The sequence below is a fragment of the Protopterus annectens genome, chromosome 2.part1 (assembly GCF_019279795.1).
Source record: "Protopterus annectens isolate FY-2018-M chromosome 2.part1, PAN1.0, whole genome shotgun sequence".
Lineage (NCBI taxonomy): Eukaryota > Metazoa > Chordata > Ceratodontiformes > Protopteridae > Protopterus > Protopterus annectens.
This window is the reverse complement of record NC_056729.1, coordinates 18329434-18357390: the sequence shown is the minus strand read 5'-3', so window position 1 is coordinate 18357390 and position 27957 is coordinate 18329434.

Here is a 27957-nt window from a genome sequence, read left to right as displayed (position 1 = left end):
ATGTATATATTTATATATATATTTTTTGATTGCGAAATGAACTAAGGATGATATATTTCCAGCCATGTAGTATATTGTCGTGGATAAAATCACAGACTTAATAATCTACTTAATAATTTGGTTAAATAGTCTGTGTACTTAATAAAGGATTTTCAACTGGAAGCAGACTGCCTGCCTTTCTTGGATTACTTTCAAATACTTAGTAATGCTGTACAATTATATATTTTCTATTATTACTTTTTGTTTTGTTTTGACTTAAGACGAGTTTACGTTCGCTACTTCTACTACTATTGTCTGATCTGATTAATATACAGTGATTAACTAGAAATATATGGACTGAAAATCTTCCACACAGAGAAGTTTCTTACACTGTTTTGTTTTTGGACCCACTACACTTTAGTGGGTTGTTTTTAAGCAGCTAATTACATGCACATTAGCTGCGCTGCTACTGCCTTAGCCAATGCCATGACTACAGTGGAGTATAATTGAGTACTCCACTTGGGCGTTGTCCCTTTGCCTTACTTGTGAGGAAGACAGCATGGAGGATTTTTTTGGAATCCATTGCAACAGCTGTATTGAGACAAACAGTAATATATTGTGTGTAATGCCTAGAGGAGTTGGTTTAAATGTTTTTCTAAATGTATTTCTGAACATTGCTACTTGTGCAGAGTTTGTCTGTACCTAATACTTCTGCATATGTGTCAGTTTGGCCAGGTTGTTTGACCAGCTCAAGGCTGCATAGCTAGGCATATAATGTTAGGGGGTTTACAGTGTGCTTACCAGACATATTTCATAGGTTCATAGGTTGATACTAGGCTATCTGCCCTAGGGCATTTATAAGCCTAGCCAGAGTGTGTTTGGCTTTCGCCACCCTTTTAGATTAGTTGACTGTGCCTCTGTATAGTAGGTCACAGAAGATAGCCCTTTTGAGGTTAGTTTACTGTGCCTCTGTCTAGTAGGGACACAGAAGTGATCCCAGGGGTAAACATACGATCTCCCATACACTCGTCAAGATTTCTCTTGAAGAGGGTCATTGAGGGACTCTGCCTAACATGGATTGGGATTTTGTTCCAGAGTGAGAGGAGCCTCTGGGAAATGAATCTGTCCCTCCAGCATGTCCTATTTATTTCTGTGCTGAGGTTTAAGTCCCTGGAGCGTGTAGCTCTAAGGGATTTGGATTTCCTGAGGTGGAGCTTGTCCATTAATTCTGGGTTGGACGTGGCTTTATACATCAGGCACAGATCGCCTCTGAGTAGGCAGTAACAACTGAGTAGAGCTGGAGTTTCTTTAGCCTAAATGCATAGGGCATCTGTTTGAGTCCCTTGATCCTCTTGGTGAGGTACTTTTGGGGTCTTTCCAGTTGCTGCAGGTGTTGGGTAAGGTACATCCCAAATCGGGCATTGTATTCAATTATGGGCCTGATGAGTGATGAGTAGAGGGGCACAATGACCTCTCTTGATCTAGATGTGAACCCTTTCGTGATAAGATGGGCTAAATAGAAGGTCTTTCTAACCACTTTGGCAACGTGATTATCAAAGGAGAGATTGCTATCTACTTGGGTCCCCAAATCCCTAATTACTTCTTCCGTACTTAATGGATTACCCCCTATGTGGTAATTTGTGGGCACTTTGTTTTTCCCAAAGGGGATGACTATGCACTTTTTGGCATTTAGCTTTAGGCCATGGCTCTGGCACCAGTTATACTGTGCCAACTCTGTGAGACCCTTTTGGACGATGCTTGTGTCAGTTGGCGAGTCGATTATGGCACCCAGTTTGCAGTCATCTGCGAACTTGGTGAGCCATAGTCCTCCCATGTTAGCCTGTACCTCAGAGAAATATATACCGAACAAGAGAGGTCCCAGGATTGAGCCTTTTCGGACGCCACTTGTAACTGGTTTAGAGTCTGACATGGCACCTGCAATTCTGACCATGTGGGTTCTATCCCTGAGCCAGTTTGCAACCCATCTTGTGACATAGGGGTTGATATTTAAGCTGGTGAGCTTATTTATGATGCCCGAGTGGGGTATTGTGTCAAAGGCTTTTGCAAGGTCCAGGTAGGCTGTGTGGACTACCTTCCCTTCATCTATGGCCTTGGTGACTGTTTCAAAGAAGTTGACCAGGTTCAAGAGGCAAGATCTGCCCTTAACAAAGCCAAATTGGGTAGGATCCAGTGTTTGGAGGTTCCCAATGTCTTTGTTTATGAGTTTCATGATGATACACTCCATAGCTTTGCAGACCAGGCTAGTCAGGCTTATAAGGCAACAGTTTCCGGGGTCTGTTGTGGCACCACCTTTGTGGAGTGGGACCACTGTTGCTGTACGCCATTCCTTGGGTACATATCCTGTAGTAAGGCTGAGATTGAACAGTGACTTTATGTGAGGGTTCAGTTCTTTTTGGAGTTCGTGTAAGACGCAGCCCGGGACACCATCCGGTCCCATTGATGCTGTGTTTTTTGCTTTGGAGAGGGTAGCTCTCACCTGTGCATCTGTGATGTCAGGGAGGCTACACTCTGTTGGGATAGACATTTGCTCTTTTGGGGGGGGGGGGGGGGTTGCACTGAACCTGTCTGCCAGGATGTTGGCAATGCCTGTGGGTTCAGAGTATTTTTTTGTCATTTTGAACTAACTCAGAGCATATCTGGGAGTTGCCACCCAGGTTCCTGACATAACTAAAGAAGGCCTTGTGATTATCTTTAGCATCTTGTGCAATCTTTCTTTCAAAGCTGGCCTTAGATGATTTTATGAGGGATTGTAGTTTCTTGCTAGTACTGATCAGAGATGCCTTCCCTTTTTGGGATTTTGCTCTATCATGTAGTAGCTTCCTCCTTCTGTTGTATAGCTTATTTATGGCTGGGGTCCACCAGACAGGTCTCCTGCCTTTAGAGGAATGACTCTTGGTTTTATTTGGGATAGCATGATCCATGCATTCCTGTAGGTGTCCATAGAAAGCGTTTGTAAAGGATTCTGTGGTTTGGGCCATATTTTCCACTGGCCCGGGGGCTTTGAAGGATTCCACCTCAGTTTTGAGAAATGTGAAGTTTGCTTTAGAGAAGTTCTTCACCGTGGTTTCCTTGGCTGGGGGTGGGGACGGGATATGGATGTCCAGTGAGATTAATTTATGGTCAGATCTTACCAATGAGGGGTATACCTCTGGTATGGAACATAGAGTCCCCATTTTGGTGATGATCAGGTCCAATATGTTTTCCCCTCTTGTGGGAGTGGTGACCAGTTGTTCCATAGCATTTGAGTTTATAAATTCTAGGAACCATTGGGCTAGGGTGTTGGGGCTTGAGTAGTGCTCCCAGTCTATGTTTGGGTAGTTGAAGTCACCCAATATAATGGTGTTTGGAGAGACCTTCATATACTCCAGTGTTCTCAGGAAAGGCGAGTGGGGTTCCTGAGTTTGGGAGGGTGGTCTGTAGCAGGCTACAAACTGAAAGGCAGTTTTGCCCACTGTTAGTTGCACATGGATGGTCTCTGATGCTTCATGCAGTGCCACTAACCTGGAGGTGTGGGTATCTTTGATGAATATGGATACTCCCCCTCCTTTTGTGGTTCGGTCCGAGTTTTGGGGCCGAAAAGCATGGTAAGAGGTATAACCTGGTAGTGCTGGGGTGCTCTCGGGAGCCTTGAACCAGGTTTCTGTTACTGCACAGATATTGATATTCTCCATACTGAGGAGAGCCTCGAGTGTGTGCATCTTGAGGTTTAGACTTCCGGCATTGAGCAGCATTACCCTTAGTTTCTTTTTCTTTGTGTTGTCTATGGAGGTGGGTTTGTCTTTAGAGCCTTGCCTAAAAAGGCACTATGGGGGTGGCAAGAGCCTTAGCCAGTATTCAAAAGCCCAGGGGTGACAGGTTCAAGCCGTCCCTAGCGAAGCAACGTGGCTTGTCGAGCATTTCATCCCAGGCTGACAGACACTGGATCCCCTTTAAATGATACCAATACTTTAGCCAATTGTTAAAATTGATCATTTTGTCTTTATACTGTGGCATCATTCTTGGTGAGGGTAAGATGCTGCTCAAGGTCAGGGTCATACCGGCCTGGGCTACATGATCAGAGAGCTCCTCTATGTCTCTTTTCATATAGTCCAGGGAGGTACGTCTCAGGTCATTCACACCAGCATGGACAATGACGGAGTCATATTTGTACTTGCTTTGGAGTGACCTGAGTGCTTGTGTTATGTGGCAGGTCCTGGCACCCGACAGGCAGCTTACAGTGACCTTCTCCTTGTTCAGCCTGGTGAGTGGGACGTCAGTGCGTCTGACAATAGCGTCACCTATTACAAGTGTATTAGGTGTGTTGTTTAGCCTTAAGGGCTGTGACTGTGTGGCACACTGATTTTGTGAACTATGTGATACGTGAGTATTGTTGTGGGGTAGCGGTTGCTTGGATGTCTGCTTTGGTGGTCTCTGCTGCTTGAGCAGATTTTTATTTAGAGCCTCCGAGTATGTTTTTGTGTGTTTATGTGTTTGGTTTTCTGTTGCGATAGGTCTATGTGACACTGGATTTGTGGTGTGTGTGGTTACCTTCTCCTCCTGACTGACTGCGCCAGTATTGGGTTGAGAGAGCTCAGCCTCCAGTTTGGCTATATAGTTGCATCTCTCACATATATTTGAGCTTGTTGGGAGGAAGAGAGGGTAGTCTGTGTACATAAGGCAGTTGTAACATTGCCTCAAGATTCCCAGATTCACCAGCTGGACTGGAGAGTAAACCCGAAACTGACTTTTGGACATGCCAGAATAGTATAAGGAACTACTTTTTGACTGATCAAAAAGGACCAATAGGGAGCCAAGTACATAAAGGGAGTATAAGAGGGTGTAGTGCTTTAGTTTATTAGTGCTTACTTATAAGATTACTTATATGAGCAACTGCAGGGCTTTAGAATGAAAACAGAGTGCTTACTTTGAGATTTAGAACAGTTCTAAGGGAAAAAGTGAAGAGCAGACTTTGTGGAGCCGGGAATAGTTTAAACCCATTTAAGCGGTGCTGCCCGATGCAGCGCTATGCGCAAAATCGTGCAAGACCACACAAATGCGGGTTCTAAAGCAGGGAAACTGAAAGAGATAGGAATTGACCCAGAGCGGCCAATAAGCTACTAGTTTCAGGGCTGAGACCACTCCTCCAGGGACAGATAGGCTGCTCAAAGCTCCCCACTCTCACTGGTGAACAGAGAAGCTTCCTCCTATCCAAGTAAGGATATGGGCAACACAGGAAACTATACCACAGTCCGGAGTTCAGCAAAACCTGAAATCTGGACTAATCTAGTTCAGCAAAGGCAGGAAAAGAGAATATGTTTTTTGTTTTTTTTTGTTTGTTTTTTTCAGGAAACAGCAGAAAAACACATAGAAAACACTGTAAATGCTATAAACAGGCTAGCGCACTTTAGTGTGTAGCCTACAACAGTTACACAATACAAAAATGACTTAAATTGATATAAAACAAGTGCAAAAACTGTAAAAAGCAGAAGGCAAATGCAAGTTAAACTTTTTAAAGTACAGATCAGTTAGAAATTCAGTTTTTAGGCAGGAAAAGGCAGTCGTAGCAAAAAAACAGAGAAAAAATACTTAAATCTGGAAGTCTCTCTTGGGTCTCTCTGTTGCCTGTATCACTCTGCAGGACACCACGAGGAGCTGTGCAGAGTTGTATACTGGTGCAAAACCACACAAATGTGGGTTTTAAAGCAGGGAAACTGAAAGAGATTAGGAATTGACCCAAAACGGCCAATAAGCTACTAGTTTCAGGGCTGAGACCACTCCTCCAGGGACAGATAGGCTGCTCAAAGCTCTCCACTCTCACTGGTGAACAGAGAAGCTTCCTCCTATCCAAGTAAGGATATGGGCAACACAGGAAACTATACTACAGTCCGGAATTCAGCAAAACCTGAAATCTGGACTAATGTAGTTCAGCAAAGGCAGGAAAAGAGAATTTTTTTTTTTCCAGGAAACAGCAGAAAAACACACAGAAAACACTGTAAATGCTAAAAACAGGCTAGCGCACTTTAGTGTGTAGCCTATAACAGTTATACAATACAAAAACAACATAAATTGATATAAAACAAGTACAAAAACTGTAAAAAGCAGAAGGCAAATGCAGTTTAAACTTTTTGAAGCACAGATCAGTTAGAAATTCGCTTTTTAGGCGGGAAACAGAGCAAAAAAACAGAGAAAAAATACTTAAATCTGGAAAAGTCTCTCTTGGGTCTGTCTGTTGCCTGTATCACTCTGCAGGACACCACGAGGAGCTGTGCAGAGTTATATACTGGTGCAAAACCACACAAATGTGGGTTTTAAAGCAGGGAAACTGAAAGAGATAGGAATTGACCCAAAACGGCCAATAAGCTACTAGTTTCAGGGCTGAGACCACTCCTCCAGGGACAGATAGGCTGCTCAAAGCTCCCCACTCTCTCTGGTGAACAGAGAAGCTTCATCCTATCCAAGTAAGGATATGGGTAACACAGGAAACTATACCACAGTCCGGAATTTAGCAAATTCTAAATCTGGACTAATCTAGTTCAGCAAAGGCGGGAAAAGAAATTTTTTTTTTTTTATTTAGTTTGGTCTTACTGTGTATCATACTTTGCTTATAATCAGTACTCGGTAAAACTTCCTGGTGTACGGACCTTTCAACCCTCTGAAACGGGATTAGTTCATACAAACCCTGTTACATCAGCAGCTGCTCAATTGTATAATGGCAACTATTTCACATAGGGCCATGTTAGTGTGTCTGTGTCCAGGTATGTTAAGGTTTCAGCAGATGTTGTACAGCAGTTGCATAATTGGTTATGGTATGACAGTATGTATTGATGTAATTATTTCGGTTGTGGGGTAGATGCTGGTGGGTGTACATAGCACATGCAGGTGTGTAGGAACCCCTTTTATACAACGTCTATATGTGTGTTGGTGTTCTTTCCCTTTGTGAACACCTATCCCCTAGTGGACTAATACTATGGTAAATGCAGGCTGATTCATTAAGGCACTATTAAATGCTTCCTGTATAGCATGCAGGTACTGTTAGCCATTGAATCCTTTTGGCAATACATCAGAATGTAATAAAGATTTGTAAATTGAATGCTGTCTGTGTAATTCTGTCATAGATATTTGCAGTCAATATAGTTGTCTAGTGACTGTGTCCATAGAACATATTTGTAATAGAGTATTGGCATATACTCTTCATATGTTATGTTCATATTGTTTGGGGGGGGTGAATGTGTGATTGCTATGGTCCATGTTATACTCAGATACGTCTACTTCGGATGTTGTCTACAGACATGTACGTATGTGTGTGTATATATATATATATATATATATATATATATATATATATATATATGTATATATGTGTCTGTGTGTGTGTGTGTGTGTGTGTGTGTGTGTGTGTGTGTGTGTGTGTGTGTGTGTGTGTGTGTGTGTGTGTGTGTGTGTGTGTGTGTGTGTGTGTGTGTGTGTGTGTGTGTGTGTGTGTGTGTGTGTGTGTGTGTGTGTGTGTGTGTGTGTGTGTGTATGTATATAGATATATACATTATTTCACCTCCATAGATGTGTAGATATTTCTAACCTATCTGTATATCTATATATATATATATATATATATATATATATATATATATATATATATATATATGTAGATCTGTATATATCAATATGCCTCTATGTATCTCTCTCTCTATAATTATATATATATATATATATATATATATATATATATATATATAAGAGGGTACGCCTATAACTGGGTACATGGCGGGTTGTCCTATTTCAACAGATTCCTCCCATTTGTGTTTTGACCTGTCTGCATACACAACTGGGATAGGTACAGCCCAGGTAGCTTAGTGTTAGGTTAATCAGAGAATGGAGTACATGGTTGTGGGTTCTACTCCTGTAAGGCACTAGTAGTGGAAGTGTGAATAACACACATTTACATGGTTGTGAGCAGGTTTGCCCATGGTCTGCGTGACGTTAAGCAAAGGTCAAACGTGTGAAGCTCTTCTCTCTTCACCATGTATCAGCTCCGCTTACCATCACGCAAACACATGGAAACCCACTTATAACTGCTTAAGAGTGCTTTAATCCACCTGCATCCAAAAGCCCTTATTCTGGCCCTTAAAATAACCTAACAGCCCTTGCACCCGAGACCATGAACACCACAGTCACTGACCTTAGCACTACAGCATCTGAGATATGCACGAATGTTATGGTGTTTAGAATATACATTGTACTACAGACATTCCTCACTACTGACAACATATGTGACAATCAGTTGGTTTACATATGTCTGATACATGTTAATGTTCATATGTTTGTGAAAGTAGGTGTTGCAATGTGACATGACAGGGTGTATTATTAATGAGTATGGTTCTTGCTTTGTGTCCTTTTTATATTGTCACCAAACTCATGTATGCCCCCCTCAGTTCACTTATTGGACATCCGACCCAGGTCCTCCTTGATGCATGATTGCATTACCCATCATTCCTCCCCTACCCCAATCTTCACATACACAACAACAACCCCTTCTATGGTGACTTAGGTTAATATTAAATTGTTATGATACCAGAGCTGCATGTGTTTTGTGTACACTCCAATTCCTTTGGAGTGCTTCTGTGTCACAAAGTGTGTTCATAGATGTTTATATATATGGCTATTGCTGTAACTGTATAATATATATATATATATATATATATATATATATATATATATATATATGTACAGACATCACTGACACATATACAGATATATGTGTGTGTATACATATATATATTTCATATTAGTTTGTAGCAGTAATACATCTGTAGACTGGAATGTGTTGATTCACAAACTACATTACATTACAATGTACTGTACATATGTTCACAAGGCCACTGTCCCATTTGTGATCATTAGAGTGAAATGCATATGGTATAAGGTGTAGTCTCACGACCTTGAAACATGTGTACACCTCGGATGGCTTAGTGGTACATCCCATGACTATAGTGTGCATGGTCCAGGGTTCAACACCTGTGATGTTTTACAAATGTTTTTTACTACAGAGTAAGGCTCATTTATGCAGTTGTAAGCATGTTTAACAGTGTTTGTGTGACATTATAGCAGCGGTTAAACACAGTTAAACAAACATTGTGACGTATAACCTGTGCGCGCAAACATGGCCACATCCGCTAACTACTCCTGTTATATACCTGTCAGTGACGTAACATCTCACTATGTGCTGTCATGACATTACATTCTCTGTTGACTGTACTCTCCTGCACACATGGGTTTATGTGGGTGATTTGAATGTTTATTATTCAGATGATTACTACCTATATCTGCAAGCTGTGGTTAAGGTATACTTTTGCACATGATAATCATCCCTGCCATTATCAGGATTGTAACCTGAAATGCACAGATACTATGCGTATGCTGTAACCATTACACTGCTGACATTAACGTTACTTCCTCCTATTTTCTATTTAGATGATTTCGATGTGTAAGCTAGGCTAAGCAAAGGGCGGGAGCCCCAAAACTCACTGAGCTTCACGTACTCTTGAAATAACAACATATAACAAATGTACTGTGAGACAATACATTACATTCCTAACTACATTAGGCATAGCCCCTCACTGACACACTTCAAGGGAAACCTTGTTGTGTGAATGGGTAACAGAATATACACCCCTGGGATCATGTGTCCCAGAACCATACAGCCATGGGTGGGGGAGCCTGTCCAGTTTGATAGCTGCAAGACCTGTTGGGGAATTGAATGGTGTTGAATTGCCACATTAACATATCCTCTTTACATCACTAAGTGCCCCTATCACCCTCCGCAACCCCAGTCTTCAACAGCTTCAAGCAACTCTGCCTGGAATTGCTTCATTGACTATGCTTGACAGAGGCTCAGTTACTTCATCAATGGTGAGTGGAAGGCCAACACACTGTTGCTATGCTTCTAATTGCCCTTGGGCAGATAGATAGTAGGCTATCTGTGCACCTCTAATGTGCAGGCCATCTCAGCCATAATATGCGAATAAACAGACCTTCAGATCACAATATAGAGTGTAAACTCACTATGCAGTCAGGAAACAGTTGAGTACAGCACGGACATACAGAACACTGATACTTAGTCACTCCAAATGCCTATCTTGGAAGACTTGTATAAGGTTAAGGCTTTCTATTGCTTACCACTAGATTACCTACAGGGGACATGAAAATCAAGCACAGATGGGGAACATGCATGCAATGATACCATACCGGCCTATGTGTCTGCATTACACTTTGGAATACTGGCCAAGGCTATTGGCGCCCCCATGGTGCCTTATTTAGGAGAGTCCCGAAGGTGAACACCAGCTCCATAAACAGCACAATAGAGATTTGATGTGGTTTATGCTACTCAACACCAGGGGTTGAGATCACAACATGCATGCACTCACAGCACTCCTCAGGATGGACAACATCAACATCTGTGCATTAACTGTAATCTGTGTTAAGGCTCCTGAGAGCACACCAGCACTACCAGACTACAACCCATACCACACATTTCAGCCATAGAACATGGACTGACAGACATGGAGGGGCTGTATCCATATTCATCAGGGATACCTACACCTCCAGGTTAGTGGGGCAGCATGATATCTCTGTGATCATCCATGTGCAGCTAACATCAGCCATAACAGCCATGTTGAATGTGGCCTGCTACGGATCACCCTCCACAACCCAAGACCTCCACTTCACCTACCTGGAGACAGTGGAGAACACGACAGTCCTAACACACACCCTGGCATTGGTCGATGTCTTGTACCATATCATTAACTGGGAAACGTACTCCGGTACTCACTTCCGGGACCAGCGCTTCCTTGAATGTATCATCTCATATGCCCTGTATCAGGTGGTAAACTACCTACCGTGGTCATCACCAACATGTGCAACAGGTGCACCACAGTGGAGGTTTACCGGTCACTGGTTAGATCTGACCATGAACTATTCACTGTTTCCACACCCTAGCATCTCCCCCACCCATGGATACCACAGTGTATACCTTTCCTACAGCTAAATTTACACTACTAGTGACAGGGTTGGGGGGTTTCACAGCCCCCACGCTAAGGGGAAACACTGCTCCAGATACAGACAGATTTACAAATGCAGTCTATAAGCACCTACATGGATGTATGGATCATGCCATCGCTGGTAAACCAACACTCGCTCCTCCTAGACAAGGACACCGGTCTGGTGGGCCTCTGCATTAAACAGGCTATACTACAGATGGAGAACAGTGTTTGAGATGCACAGCAAATCCCAAAAAGGGCTGACATCCATGATCACTATTAGTATGATACTTGGTCCCTCATGACATCATCCAAGGCTAACATCAGCAAGAGAAAACGCAAGGATTCGAAAGATAACCACAAAGCCTTCTTTGGCTATGTCAAGGATCTGCATGGTGACACACAGATTTGCACTGTGCCAGTGAAATATAGCGCAAAATATGCTGACCCTGCTGATATTGCCAACATCCTTGCAGATACATGCGGTGCATACTTCACCTCCTAAAGAGCCCACAACACTACCCGTAAGGTACAGTATCCCAACTATCAGATACACACAGGTGGAAATGGCCATCTCTAACAGCAGAACACAGTGTCAATGGAGGCAGATGTTGACCCAGACTGCATCTTGCAAACTGTACATGACAACCTGCCCCCCACCTAATTATGCAGTCCTACCTCAGCCTCTCCACAGGCTGCATGCCCATACAATGGTGCGTGGCAACAGTTATTCCACACCATCACGGGGAAATGACAACTGACCAAGGTAACTACCACCCCATAAGCCTGACTAGCCTGGTCTGCAATGGTATGGTTCGCATCCTCATGGCACTCATTAACAATGACATTGGTAACCTTTGGACACGTGACCCAACCCCCAGGTCAGCTTGGTTGACTGCAGTTCATGCCTACTGAATAGTCACCAAGATGTTAAATGACAGGGGAGGTGGTTCACACATACCACTTGGACCTCACCAAGGCTTTTGACACCATGCCCCACTCAGGTATTATCGATAAACACACCAGCCTGTTCATTCACTCATACATCACAGGTTGGGTTGCCAACAGGCTTACACACACAACCCACATGGTACGACTAGCGGTCTCCAGGTCCAACTCTTGAACAGTCACCACTGGTGTCCCACAGGACTCAGTACTGGGAGCCCTATTGTTTGGCATATACGTCTCAGATGTAGAGGCAAACACAGGTGGACTACGGCAGAACATGTTTGGCAATGACTGCAAACTGGGAGCCATGACTGATAGTCCAGCTGACACAGACATCCCTCAGGGGGCCTCACAAGGAACGTCACAGGGTGCCACTGACATGGCCTCCAGCCAAGTGACAGTAACTGCGTGGTCATTCTATTGTGAAATTGGCACCCACATATTAACACATGAGCAGTAGCCACTTTAATACAGATGAGGTAATGGGGTATCTGGGGACTAAGGTAGATAGTGATCACCCCTGTGACAATCATATCTCCACAGTAGTTAGGACATCCTTCTATGTAGGCCATCTGACTACTAAAAGATTCCCATCTAGACATACTGGGGTTATAGGGCCCCTTTACTCATCACTCATCAGTCCCATCATAGGGTATAATAATCCTTGTGGGATGTACCTCAGAGGACACGTCCGACAGCTGAGGGGTCCACAAATGTAACTCACCAAATGGAATACTGGCCTCCAACATATAGCCTATGCAGCTGGACTGAATGCACTCCTGCTTTACTCAGTGGCATCTTGTTTACCCAGAGATGATCTCCGCTGATCAACACAGCCATATTGAACTCTGGCTTGATGGATATGCTCTACCTATGGGAATCCATGTCACAGTGAGCCACACACTGTAGTGAGCTGACCTTGCCACAACAATAACCAGAAGATGCTGGAGGGACAGCTTCCTGTCACAGACACTCCCCATACTTTGGAACAATATCCCTAACTACATTTTACAAAGCCCCTCACTAACACTCTGCAAGAGAAACCTTGAAGGGTGGATGGGAAACAGTAGATGCACCCCAGGGATCCCGCCATTGGCTCTGCTCCACAGAAGGATGGTTAATGACTCAATCGGGTGGCAAACGCTGACAAATTTTGGCTGGCCTTATGAATGGCCTCTGGCAGTTGGCCAAGTACCTACCTATGAATCTAAACATACAGTATCTGCATATGCTGATAGCTAAGTTTACTGTTCAGGTGTTGACTTACCTTGTGCCACTGGCTGTTGTGTGTGCAATAGTTGAGGGCTGCCTATGTTGGATGCACACAATAGACTGCCTATACATGACAATTTACAGGTAGTCTTGTGTGTGTGCCATCCCCTTTTACTGTGTGTGCAGGTGGAGAAGGGTGTCAGTCCCTAGGTGCCTACACTGTCAGTGTGTGTGCTGTACATTCCCTCTTTGCCAAGATATGGGCATACTGGGCATGCCTCCATTTGCCTACTGGGGCTGGCTCAGGGTGTTCGTGGTCTGAGTACCTCTGTGCCTGTGGGGCCCTTGGCAATGGTGGTGGGCTGTGAGGGCCTTCACCATTCTGTCCCTGCTGCAGCTGTTTCCACAGGACCATACTGTGTAGCATGGCACACACTATGAAGATGTGGGCACACGTGCCTGGAGAGTACTGAAAGACTCCACCAGATATGTCCAAGCAAGGGAACCATGATTTCAGCATCCCAAACACACACTCTATGATGATTCTGGTTTGTGCATGTGCCTCATTACGGCATTCCTGCATGGGTGTGTGTGCATTTCTGATGGGAGTCATCATCCACGGTTCCAGTGCATAGCCAGTATCCACCACCAGGTGGCCATTTGGGATGCCCCCCAGCAAATAACCGATACAGCTGTGAGGCATGCCAAATGTGGGAGTCGTGATAGCTTCCAGGGCTGCTAGCACACACATCCATGATAATGCCCTGGGCATTGCACACAACCTGGCGGTTGATGGAGGGGTATCTCTTGCGGTTTATGTAGCACCTTCCCTGCTCACCGGGTGGTGACTTGATATGTATGTGTGTGTAGTCTATTGCACCCAGTACCTCTGGGTATTCTGCCATATGGTGGAAGAGACGCATATTGCTGGCCAACTCCTGCGTTTGGGGGAAGTATATGTACTCAATGGTATGTGGTAACCTGGCATCCAGGAAATGGTGTAGTACCCTGGATGCTGATGCCTGTGAGATCTCCATGATATCCCCAGCTGATCTTTGAAAGGTACCTGTAGCTAGTATTCTCAGGCTTACACATACCTTTTTTATCCACTGGGATGGGTTCCCCTCTGTTTGTTCTGGCTCTGAGGCATGGCCGGCACAGCTCCACAAGTTGCTGTAGGGTGTCCCTGTCCACCCTGTAACGCTCTACTATTTCCAGATCATGTAGCCCCTGGAAGGTTAGCCTGGGTGTGAACACTCTCCTCCTCCTCTGGTGCCTGCGGTGGATGTGTGCATTGTCCTCCACACCACCTTCAGTCTCCAACACATGCTGGTGGATCAAACGTATGGCAGCCCCTAACATGTACATAATAAAAGTTCCCCATCTGTATACACCACTGGTGCAGAATGTATGGGAATACATAAATGTGTGTGAGGTGCTTTCAAACTTTATAGTATTGTGCTATGGATGCTGCTGATGTAAGTGGGTGTGTATGAACTATTCCAGCTGCTGCGTGTCTTAATTATGGGTTTTGCAATGAGTACTGCAAGTGTGAGGCCTTTACTGTGGAGATCTACTTGCCTGCCTTAATTACTCTGTTGCCCTTTAATTCACTTTTAGACCTGGATCCCCTCCGATTATCAGGCATGCATCCATCTGCCATCGTTCTTGTGTTGTACTTTCCCTACCCAGTCATGGCGAATTGTGCCTTGCAGCTGATATACTGCATATCGCCTTTGTTCAGCTTTGACACTTTGCTGTTTTCTTTGTAGTACAGCCCCTCCCCTTCCCTGTTCTGCAGGTAGCTGCTTGCAGCCTTGTTACCTGTTGTCAATGGCCCACTGTAGGCTCCTAGGTTTTAAATAGTCATTTGTACTCTAATTTCACTGCTACAGCATTTCCTTCTTTCCTATATCCTTCCTGTTTCAGCTGCAATGCATGACACGCATACCCGTTTACCGGGTTTACACACGTTTTCATCTCTGTTCACATGCATACTCTATTACCTTGTGTTCTCTTAGCTAAGCATAGCTATGGGCAATTCAACACACCCCTATCCTGCAGCTTTGCCTAGCTAGGGGCAGACTGGTTTAGCAATGCTCCAATGTGCTTACAGCAATGGTGACACATCTTTCTCTTGATGTCATCTTTATTTCAAGGGCTCACCTCGGTGTTATAATACTACGCTGTTTTGTGCATCCTTACACCAGCAGGAAATCTGTGATTCATTATTACTCCTCTCATTTGCATGGCATTGTCTACTAATTCCTAGCTACTGCGTATAACATTGTCACTGCCCCTTGGCAACCCTTGCGCCATGAGTACGGTGTAGCATGCCTGCCTTTGATATGTGTTTCATTGCGGTTTTATTCTATATTTTTATATATTTCTTGCGATCCCCTTTGCGCACCGCTGCCCTGCGCTTCCACGTCGCGATAGTGTGACTATATATATTTAATGTTAATTTTATATTTTGTACATTTTTTATGCCAATGGCTATATATTTAGCCATTGGCATATATTAACATTATAATACATGTGTTTGGTCGGCTGTCATGGCTCCGATTTTATGTTTGCAAAAATGTAAACCGTTTTCTATGGTTTACATTTCTGCTTGCTTACACTATGCCTGCACCACTTCCTGAATCGCTATATACCTTAATTTGCATGCTACACTGCTGCACATGGTGTAATTAACATACAGGCGCCGGGAGCTGTGTGGGCGTAGCGTACGCGGGGTAGTGCATGTAGGAACAGCTCGTACCTGAATCACTCGGTGGCCATATTTGGTGTTAGATCACTGACGCTACGCCTGCACCTGGTGCAAGCTTCATGAATCCGGGACCACATGAATTTCAAGTTTTCAAAATTCAATAACACCATATAAATTTCTCTCTCTCTCTCTATATATATATATATATATATATATATATATATATATATATATATATATATATGTGTGTGTGTGTGTGTGTGTGTGTGTATAAATATATATATATATATAGAGAGAGAGAGAGGGGGAGGGAGAGAGTGCAGTAGAGAGATAGAGATATATAGAATGTAACAACTTATTAAATACTGTTATACTGAAAGGCATAATACTGAATTCAAAATGCTGAAATGGCAAAATGCTGAATCTTTACAATGTTGATCTCAAAATACTACTAATGGCCTACATGTGCTACATATGTACACCGTTCCAGAACACAACCAGTCAAAAAATAATATTATTCACCTGTTACTGAAACTCAAAAAAAACATTAACATGGGCCTTATAAGGTGTGGGGTCAAATTCAGATCTTATACATATGTAGGGGAGAAGGTATTTTGATTTCAACATGTATATACATATATATATATATATATATATATATATATATATATATATATATATATAAATGTATAGAAAGAGAGAGAGAGAAAGAGAGACTGGCAGTGCACCACCTTGCTTGAATCGTATATTACTTCATAAACTACTGCGCACACACACACACACAAACACACACACACACACACACACACATATATATATATATATATATATATATATATATATATATATATATATATATATATACACATATATATATGGGTGTACTTAAAAAGACTGAAAGCCCACTTCCCCGAAGCCAAAAAAACAGAGATGACATCACTAAATCTTCATTTAAATGACTCCTAGCGACTGACAATTTTAGTGCGATCTTGGAGATGGTATAATTAGCTAGGGTGGGTGAGGGACTACACCCCCAGCCCCCCACTTGTGTGGGTTCACAATGCTTCTGTGTGATTTCTTGCAATTGTTGGTAGTTCACTGCTTCTTTTCCCTGGGTAAGTCGATTATGTGAAGAGTCATTTAAATAAAGATTCAATGACGTTGTCTCGGTCTTTTTGTCTTCGGGTAAGTGTGCTTTCTGTCTTTTAAAGTAGACCCAGATATATATGTATGTATATAGATATATATATATATATACATATATACACACACACACACACACACACACACACACACACACACACACACACACACACACACACACACACACACACACACACACACAGATGTAGGTAATGCTGTACCTGCTAACTTGCCCCTGAGCAGATGGGATAAAACAGCTCATAACAGAATACATCTATATAGTAATGGTAACTACAGTGCTGTGGTGTTCACATACAGAGGCAACTTTCAAACACATAAAGGGGTAGGAAATGGGTGTATAAGAAAATAGGAAAAAGGGGAGGCAACAAGCAATGCCACACATAAAAAGACATGTATGAGAGTGTAAGCTGAGGGGTGGTGGGGAGCTCCTTTTTTGTTTGCTTGTTTGTTGTTTGTTTGTTTGTATTGACTGAGTCCTGTTTTATTTATAATGAGAGAAGAGATGAGGGAAAAAAGATGATAGAAAAAACAGAAGAAAGGAAGACAGAGAAAGTAAATTGCTATATCAGACAGTTAAACATAATTAGAGAACATCAAGGACAAACAGGCTGGCTGTGAAAATAATGGAATGGGAGACATGAGATGGACATAAACACACAGAATAATAATGGAGAAGGTTAGATAGTACATAAAGTACTGAACTGAACACAATAAGAAGGGGTACACCAAGCTGGGAATAGGGTTGGTTACACTTGTCATGAAGCTGCAACCTCCAGCCCAGGGGGACTCTATTGTGATCCATCAATGGCAGATGAATCAGGGTGGCTGATGGCATGGGCGACGCTCTCCTCTTCCTGCCCAGTGGTTGTGGAAAGATGGCTGATTGATTCTGCTCTTTTCTCTTCACACCATGTGCCTGTCTGCAATGCTTTCAACTGTAGACCCCACTGATTGCTAAACCAGTAACTAGGCCACAATGGAATATTGTGTTGGCCTTCCTGACTATGAGAAGCTGAGACCCCTACCCCCAGAGATGCACTTTCACCCCATCCTCCTTGCCTGCTACAGCCTCAGCAGAAGCAAGCTATGTTTAAGGTACTTGCTGAACCACTCAACCAATTGGACATGCAAAGAGGAGAGCAATAGAAAGGTAGTTTTTATGTGTTTTCCCACTCTGTATTCACAGCCATAAATCCTCTCCCTAACAGACATGACCCCACTTATTTTATTTTTTTCCTCAAATTTTTTTTATATGTCAAATACATTTGAATGAATTCCATAGTATTTATACATACCATCTTAAATAACTATGTGCACTATTTACATTAGCCTGACACTATAACATATATTAATGTATACAGTTACTTTATAAGTATGTTCAATCCATTATCATAGTGTCTGATCAATTATTGTATAGTGTCAATCCACGATAAGACTTTTCCCCAAGGGTTGTTAATAAACGGCTTTGGATAAATTCTTAGTTCTTTAATTTTAATTTCCAATAATGCTGTGGTCTTCCGTAGGCTGTAGAAGTCTTCCAAAGTTGGTATTGTGTTTGTATTCCATCTTCTTGTTATATACTTCCTTAAAATTGAAAGTATAATCCATACTAGACACATGTTTGACCCATTCAAATGAGAACCTTCGTTCACATTTAATAATATAAGAACTTTAGTTAAATAAATCTTTAGTTAAATAAAATGATTCATTAAATAAAGCTTGTAGAAAATTATTAGTACCATTCCAAAATGGCTTAATTTTAACACAATCAAAGAAAATGTGGTTCCAATCTGCATTATTTACTTGCTCACATCTCCAATATATTCCTTTTATGGAAGAACTAATTTTACTGATTCTGTCTGGGGTTAAGAATGCTCTTTGCAAGCATTTCCAATTAAAATCTTTCCAGTATTGTGTAAAGGATGTATATTTTATCAATAATAAGATACTTGTTTTAATATCTTCAGTTAACTGTATTGAGTGTACTTTTGATATACATTTCCAATATGAGGTTTTTGGGTGTTGTATTTTAGTTTATCAATATTTTGGAAAATTTTGAAATACTGTTTCCCATGTCAAAGTCATTATATAGGATTTCATATATGTATTTTGTAAATGTAGGTATTTCTTTAAATGAAGAATTGTTAACTATTCTACTTAAATTTGGCAAATATGACAGAATACTCTGTAAAGTTAGTCAGTACTGTTGTGGAATTTTGTTTTTATTACTTGCATATCAAAAACTTTTAGTTCTTTGATACATTGGAACCAACAAACAAATCCTTTCTTTTCCCAGGAATTAATAATGTTGCTATATATTTTGTGTAGAAAGTTCTTTGTGGCTATAAATGGTATTAAAAGATCAAACCAGATTTTTAAATCTATATTTGCATTAATAATTTTCCTAAATGAGTCAATATAATAATTAATCATACAAGTTTTAGTGGGTTTAGTTATATTATATTGCATACTAATACATAAAATGTGCCATAGAAAATTTTTATCTATTTGAATTTTTTTTAATCAAATTAATTTATTGATTTTACAGTTAGTAATTCTTTCCAATTTGAAGAGTAATTTCAACTTATCCAATATGAGACTGTTTTAGATGTTGATGCTTTTATATATGTTTCTATATCAGGAAAGTTTAATCCTCCCTGTTTCCATGGTCTGATATGATGTATTAAAGCTATTCTGTTTCTTTTGGGAAACCCTAAAAATGTTATTAGGCATGAATTTATTTTTTTAAGTATATTCATTTCTGGTAACAGTTGTATTACCAAGGCTATATATAGGATCTTGGGCAGTAAAACCATTTTTATTAACTGTAGTCTATCTTCAAATGTTAATATTATTTTGTTCCATTCTTCCACAGAGATTTTAATTGTATTGATGATATTATTAGTTTTTTTTAGAATAATTCATTATTATCCTTGCATAACTCAATTCCTAGATATTTTAAGGTAGATTCTTGTTTTCCTATCATGTGATCCCACTTAGTCTTCAGTTCTTTTTAATTTAAAATAAAAATTTTGATTTTGATTTATTGAAATGGAGTCCTGAAATCATATAAAATTTGTCAACTAATATATCTAATTCTTCTAATGTCTCTTTTGTATTAGATAATGTTAGCAATATGTCATCAGCAAATAGCATTACTTTATAATTGTATTGCTCATAAACATATATTCCTTTTATTTTTATATTGTTATGAATTGAATCTGCCAATATTTCAATAGCCAGAGCAAATGGAATTGGTGCCATGGGACATCATTGATTAGTGCCTTTTGTTATATGTATAGATTCAGAGGTAAAAGGACGTAACTTGACATATGCTAAATTATTTGTATATATATCCTTTAGGAGATGAACAAAGGATACAGGAAATTTAAATACCATTAGGATTTTTAATAAATAGTCCCAATTTAGGGAATCAAAGGCTTTCTCTATATTTAAGCCAATTATGAATGTTTCTTTATTTTCTTTATTAACATGATCTAAAAGAGAAATTATCCTTTTAACATTCTCATGTGTGTCTATGATATATAAATCTAGCCTGATCATTATTTATTGTTTTGGATGGTGGTATTTCCATTCTGTTAGTTAATATTGTCATAAATATCTTATAGTCGTTATTTAATAATGATATAGGTTTATATGAGGTACAGACGTTTGGGGATTTGTTTTCCATTAGGATTGGTGTGATTAAGGAATATCTCTAAGAGGGTGGTATTAAAGCTTGTGACTGAGTTTCTAATAGAGTTTTATGGAAGAGGGATAGCATCTTTGAAGGAAAAAGTTTATATATTTCCATAATTATGCCATCTATACCCGGAGCTTTATTATTTGATTCCCTTTTATCAGATCTGTAATTTCTTTGTAGAATATGTGTGCTTGCAGATCCAGTTTTAATGTTTCTGGTATTTTTTTATATTAGAACATTTTTCATGTAGATTTAATTGATCAATATGAATAATTTCTTTTTGGAAATGTTACATATAGTGATTTCTATAGGCATCAAAAATGTCACCTATATCTAAGACACTTTTCCATTTTTTTCATGGAAGATACTTTTAATGCTATCAGCTTTTGAGTATATTTTGATTCTTGTGGATAAATTATGTAGCTATTTGGGAGAAGTAGCCAATGTATTAATTTTTAGTTTTTCTAAAGCTAAACTAGTTTTATGTGTTATAATTTCATTTTATTTATTGTTTAATACTTCTACTTTCTTTTTCATCTCCAAATGATTTTGATTTTTTTCAGTTTTTACTGACAAAAGTTTGGATTGTAGATCTAATAATTCAGAATCCCATTCTCTGATTATTTTATACTAAGTTAGGGTTTTACCATATATGTGAGCTTTTAATGAGTCCCATATCATTTTATTTATCTCTGTGGTGTAATTAATATCTAAGAATAACTGTAATTCAGATAATAACCAGGGTTTGAACTCTTTAATTTTAGTTATATATGCTGGAATTATGGAGTTAAAGATTAATGGTCTGTACCCATTTTGAAGTTTTAGTATCAATGAATTGTGGTCTGAAAGGGGGCAGGGAGGGATTGAGAAATTAATGATTTTAGAGTGTAAGTCATGGGAAGAAAATATTTTATCTATTCTAGTTTGGATACCAAATCTGTAATCTTGATGGGGAAACAACAAAGATTTATCTTCTTTAAATTTGAATTTATCTACAAGATAAAATGATTCTACCCACTTGTTTAAAGCTTTTCATACAGCAGATGTACACAGTGGTCTTTTATTTGTAATTTCAAAAATATCAAATACACAGTTAAAATCTCCTCCTAATATTAAGTTGCCTTTATAATTACTGGAAATGAAATCCAAGTGTTTTTAACAGTTCTTGTTCCAATGCCTGGGAACAAGTATAGATTGGCTAGGGTCCATATTTTGTTATTATATTTAACTATTATTTATGCTTTAAGGCCTTCTTTATCTTCATACTTTTAAATGATTTCTGGGTTAATCACATTTGTTTTCCATAAAGTTGTTACCCCTTTTGTCTTTGTCTTATAAGTGGATTGTGCCAATATCATATATTCCTTAGGATTCCATCTGTAATTGTCATTTGTTTTGAAATTAGTTTCTTAAAGGAAGACAATTTATACTTTCTTCAGTTTTAAATATTTCAGTAGATTTGATCTCTTGCTAGGATTGTTTAATCCACTGTTATTTAAAGATAATAAAGTTAAATCCATCTTAGGTTATTTAGACTATGTATTTTTTGTTTTATTGTGACGATTAAACATTTTCTTCTGATAGCTATAAAGTATATGTTTGAGCTTTTAAAGGAAATTATCACTTTTATACTTTGAGTGTTTACCAATAAAGTAATGTTTTGATCAGTCATACTAAAAATATTTTTGTGAAATAAATTTAAATTAATAAATGTCAACAAACCTAACAATGGAATGAAAATCATTCCTAATCTGATGGATAAATCTAAGTCCATCAGATTATCACTTATACCTTGACAAACCAGAACATCTGAGCTCCATAAACTGAATTATCATATGGAGAATATTTGTAATAGGAATAAGCAATATTTATATTATTTTGAACAGTTATAGTACTATTGTAGATTAGACAGAATTCTAATACAATATAAATATCTACTTATTATATAATCAATTAATATTTACATGAAATATAGAAGACAAGCAATTCAATCATAGTAAAGTAGAATGTATTATATATACAACCTCAGTAAAAGATTATAGCACACAGTTATTTAACATATTCACCCTTATTGATGAAGTTTTTCAAAACGTATTACTTAATATAAATAGATGGTAATAATATTTATACCTAATGTTTATAATACAATGTATTTTACTGGATATATCAGAAGTTATATTTCATTGCTTGCCAGCATTTAAGTAATCACTTTTTTTTGTTGCTAACTTACTTAAAGCATCAAGTTTGTTTTATGTGAACATTGATGAAAGTTAGTGCATTTTAATTATCAGTGCATCCCTCTTCCCCCCATTTCCTACACATAAGGATTTGCATATCTGTCATTTCTTATTATAAAATGAGTGAAATTATAGGTTAAAAGCAGAAAATTCACTTATTGTGATTAATAATTACAAGTTCCCTTTCCATATTCATAAATTTCCATTTTATGGCATATACTGAAAGTTTTTAGATTTAAATGGCAACATTCTATTTTGTATAATCAGCAAAGGTTAAACTGAGTGATTATTATCAATTTAATACTAGTTGTTCAGAATGTGATTGTTACATTCTGTGACATTCCTAGTTCAGGCTTCTATTGTTTCCCTTGAACAACTTTGTCATTTTGATGTCATGTATAAAATGTTAGCTACCTTGGTAACAGCTTAAGTATTATGTATGGTTAGGATGGGTTACAAAACCACAATTCAAGTTAAATCAATTATATGACTTATTATGCACATTTACCTATATGAGAAAATCATCATGCTGCCCTTGATGATCAATACAGTGTATGTCATTTATGACAAGTTAAAACAGTATTCACAACCCATGTTATTAAACTGAGTGTCTATTGTCAATTTAATACTATTTGTTCAGAATATGATTGTTAAATTCTGTGACATTTCAAGTTCAGGCTTCTATTGTTTCTCTTGAACAACTTTGTCAGTTTGTTGTCATGTATAAAACATTAGTTACCTTGGTAACCACTTAAGCATTATATATGGTCAAGATGTGTTACAAAAACTACAATTCAAGTTAAAGCAATTACGTGACTTGTTATGCATATTTACTTATATAAGAAAATCATCATGCTTCACCTTGATGTTCAATGCAGTGTATGCCATTTATGAAAAGTTAAGACAGAAGTGTTATTATACACAAGTCCTTGTTATTAAATCCTGTCTTTAATATCTAAATTCACCTGACTGCTTCATCTTATATGACGATTATATATTTTATGTCTAGATTTACTAAAATCATACATTACATAACTATTGTGGTTTTTTTTTTTTTTTTTTGGCTGTTGCTTAGCTATTTGAGAGACCAGAAGCTATAATGCTTATTCTTAATATTAGCTCCTTCCAAGCATGTTTATACAGCCCATAGACTTTAAATTATGAGACCCTTCTAGTTTCTTATTTGTTATATTTCCATCCTTACATACACACATATCAGTACTTCAAGCGTGGGCAACAATGCCCATCCAATTTTGCCAGAATACCATTTACTAGTTCATGTGGTGTGTTTCCAGGTTGTTCTTAAAATATCCAAACCAAAATTTGTCCTGTTCTATTTTACCAGCCTGTTCCATGCAGTGGCAACTCTGCCAGTGAACCACTCAACGCACCTTCCATTCCCACAGACATCTCCATGTAGGAAATCTGATAACTATCTAGCACTTCCTGGCAACCCCAAACACCCCTAGAATCAGCTATTCCCATATGCCCAACATGCAAGCTCAACTCCCAGACCATTGCAAAGGGGACTGCACAAGACCAAGTGCTCTTAGTCTTTCACAATAACTCAGACTTCCACTCTTATGTATGTCCTTAATGTGTTTGACCAAAATACATTTTAAATATAAAAATGCGCTTATTATTTTTTTTTATTTATTCATTTTTTTTTTTTTATCAAGAATCAACTTAGTGAGCTAAATAAAGTGTTGGGAGACCATCAATACATGTACATGTGGATTTATATATATATATATATATATATATATATATATATATATATATATATATATATATATATATATTTTTTTTTTTTAAACCAAAAACTTCATTGCCAAGAATTATCACGGTGGCTCCTCAGAGCCATTAAACATTATCGTCACTCTGTTACTGTTACCATAGCAACCTGGGAGCATCTGTTTATGTTAGTGTGTCTATGTACTGCATACCAAAGGCTTGCGATGCACCTAAAGCAAAGCTTTACTTCACTGCAACTTCAAACCTAAATTTCCTCCCTTTCAGCAAGGCAGCAGCCAGGAAAAGAATGGAGAGCAAACAGATAAAAAAAAAAACCTCCCAACAAGCCACCACAAGAGATAACACATTCTTACAGCCTTCCCACCTCTCACTCAGCAAATGTATAAACAAACTATTCTCTGCGAAAATATCCCAAATCCAGGATAAAACACTAAATGTTTCTTCCTAATACACAAGCATCAGTAAACCTCGATCATAAGCCACAACCCACAGCTTCCCAGAGATGAAAAAAGCAACATACAACAACTGCCAGACACAGCTGCATCCACACACACACCATGTCAGGCTTAAACAAAAAGCACTTGAGGCTGTGATACCTGACATAATTGATATTAACTATGTTTAGACAGAATAATAATGACATTTGTACTAGTTGCCAGACACAGCTGCATCTACGCACACCATATCAGGATTGAGCAAACAGCACTTGTAGCTGTGATACCTGCAATAATTGATATTAACTATATTTAGACAGAATAATGATGACATTTGTATTAAGAGTTGCTACTATTATTTAACCAGGATATGTATGACATTTCTCAATAATACTTTAACTGAAAAAGGCATTGGTCTCCATGACAGCATTTTTTTTCAAAACACTCTACTGTTACTGCTATTATATATGATGTTAATTTGTTAAATTTGAGTCTGAACTCTGATGAATGGTACCTTGTTGAATTAATTACTTGATTACATAAATTAATATAAGTAAAATCAATGAAAAATGAACAAGATAAGTATTCACTGAGTTCAAGTAGGGGAATAGAAACTTCTATGTTTCTATTATATGTTGCTTTGTTTGGCTTATATATAATGCAAATAGTAACCCATCTTGACCTACCTTTGTTTGTGAAGAATTATTGGACTCTTTGAACATTCTGAATAAATCATTACTCTTTCTCAATTGTTTAAGAAACACTCCTTTTTTAAAATAAAAACAGATGACAAGTGATGTACCATATCAGTTGATACTTTGAGAGATGTAGCTGTAAGAGGTATTTTTTTGGGACAGTTATCTTGGAATCAGTTTTTTGTTTCTTCTTTCTAGCATCAGTCCAAGGATTTGTTTATTTTATTCTTTTAAGAGTAGGGGCCACCCATTCCATTTCTTCTGGGATAGACACTGTGTTGTTGTTTTTGATGAATATAGTAGCTTCTTCTAAGTCATTAAAGGTTCTCATCTCAGTGGCAAAAAGTATTTTTATCTTGGCTGAAAGGCCAGCTGTGCTTCAATGTTGTTTTGTTTCACAGTTTTATTATTGGCCAGACTTTTTTACTTTGTTCTAGTATTCTGGAAGAATAATCATTGTCAAACCTTATTAAGCTTTGATTGTATTTTAAGGGTGATTTTCTCCAAACAGATTTTAATATTAGTTCCTTTTGCAGAAATGAAAGAAAATGTATAACTATGGATCTATGTGGAATATTTGTTGAGTTAGAAGCAGGTTTCCTTGGTGCTCTGTGCACCCTTTCAGTTCTAAATGAAAGTCCCTCTTTCAAGTCTAAAAATTCAGGAATCCAGGTTGTTAAGAATGAAATAATGTCTTTTCCTTCAGTGTTTTCAGGCAGACCAAAGATCCTTATGCTGTTTCTCCTTTCCCTGTTTTCTAAGTCATCTATTTTGTTAAGCAGCCATGTATTCTGTTTAAGCAGAAATTCTTTTTGGAATTCTTCCTCTTTGAGTCTCCCTTCAATGCCATTTACAGAAGTCTCTATATTTGTTATTTTTGTATGGTGTTGCTATTGTAGTTCCTTAAGAGTATCAGTCTGCTTTTGAGAATTTAATTTGAAGTTTTCTAAGTCATTTTTAAAGCCATCCATCTTCAAAGATACTTCCTGTAAGGTAGATGTCATCAACTGCAGTTCTTTTTTCAAAGCAGCATCCAGATGGGAATTCCCTGAGTTGTTCATATTCAGTGATTCGTTATATCTCCAAGTTACTTGACTGGAAAATTTTTGTATATCTCCACCAAAATTGATATTTATGTAGTTTAGTAGTTTATCTATAGATTTCTGATGTTTTAAACTTGAAAATAATAAAAAAATTCCTATATTATTATACTAGTTTATGGAGCTCTCAAAAATCACTGCTCTCAGTTGGCCATCTAGGCTCCGCCCCCTTTTCCACACTTATTTTCTGAAGGTAGGCAATTGCCAGATCCACTAGGGTGGCAGCTGTCTGGAGGGACCTTCATTTAGGCAGACAATGGGAAGTTTTTCCTCCCACTGGCAGCCTGGTTATGAGAGTACTTTGTGTATAGGTCCTAACCCCACATTGAGATAAGGAGATGGGCTACTCACATCCCCACAGTGACTCACAATGTCCTCCCCCCATTAGTGAAATGTCAGTTGTACTTTTTTCAATGAAAACTATCACCAGGAAGAGCTTTGGTTAGCTGTAAACCTTCCGTTTTAATGTCTACTACACTGCTGTCCCCTCTTCCAAGAGATTGTGGCTATATACATGCCAGTCTGCCTTTTCCAACCTCCCCTGCCAGCAAAATCAAGCTTCCAACCCACTGGTCAAACTTGGATTGCCTAGGATGTAGATAGAGCTTTATCAAGCTTTGCCACCAGAACTGGCTATATAGTGGGAAGGTTGCCACAGATTAACATGCTATCAATAGAATGGATATATGTAAACAAGGTCAACTAATCCTGCCTTGCCAGCCACCTTTTCGGCCTCCTGCAGTAGCCAACATGTTCAGATCATTCTGTTTATGCTGAAAGTGAAAGGTTTGCTTCATTGAGCTGTCAATGTTGGAAGGTAAAAATATCAGAATAACAGATTACACCAACAGTTCCATACCTATTTCCTATAAGCTTTGTCATGAAAAGTAGAAAAGTATCTGACCCCTGTACATTAGTAAACAGACCTGCTCAAATAAATTACTCAGACACATGTGTACAAAAGGCAGTATAGTGGCAAACTGA